The sequence below is a fragment of the Papilio polytes genome, unplaced genomic scaffold (genome assembly GCF_000836215.1).
Source record: "Papilio polytes unplaced genomic scaffold, Ppol_1.0 DF821067.1, whole genome shotgun sequence".
Classification (NCBI taxonomy): domain Eukaryota; kingdom Metazoa; phylum Arthropoda; class Insecta; order Lepidoptera; family Papilionidae; genus Papilio; species Papilio polytes.
In genome coordinates this window covers 1,660,661-1,661,547 of record NW_013528137.1, presented here as the reverse complement: position 1 = coordinate 1,661,547, position 887 = coordinate 1,660,661, and positions in this window count along the sequence as shown.

Below are 887 nucleotides of genomic sequence, written 5' to 3'. Positions count from 1 at the left end.
ACGTAACGGCCGTGCCGTAGCGGCTCTTTGCTCGTAGCCTTCTCGTAGCGCGTGCCGGCTGAAAACCGAGAACAAAGTTCGTTTGTTACAATGTCTACATAAACTAAAACTACCCTCATGTTAACGTATTTTATCGTTGTTGAATTTAAATGTTTTAATATATATTTTTTTTAGCTAATAAAAACACTTTTTTTTACTCAAAATTAATTTACAAAATTTTTTGACTGTACAGTAAAATGTGGGTTAATTTGGTCTATTTCACCAAATACTTTTTTAGATTATACAATTTAAGCTCTGCCCATAAAATCCTCCTAATATATCAGGGTTTAATATATGAAAAGAAACAGTATATTACATATAGTAAAGGCTTGCAAGGTTTGCAAGGTTTGCAAGGTTTGCTATTTTTCTCTCGCCGAGCACAGATGTAGCCTTCAGTGTCACATGCGATCTGAATCTAAAATAGGATAACCTTTATCCCTAAAGCTAAAGAATGTTTAACATATTTCTAAAAAAAACTCAGTCTATTTTTCTACCCTACTTTGTAACAAGAGAAATCATTTTATCGATTGTTAAATTAATATATTTTAGATTACCCTTCGATGTATACTTTGCAGGGATTGCAGTAACTGTGAGTTTCCATAAAAATGTACAACACTTCTATTTGAACAATAGATTATGTTTTTGAAAAGTTTTTAATAGCGAAATTCTCTAGTACACACTTGATGATATGCATTGTATTATTTAAATTAGACGTTTTCTTACAATAGTCGGCTTACAGAAAAGATTTTACCTTTTTACACAGAAAGTAACAAAAAAAAGTCTGTGTTTGAAAAAGGTTCGCCTATTCCGGCCGTTTAGCAGGATACTTTGAACAAACGGCCTCGTAG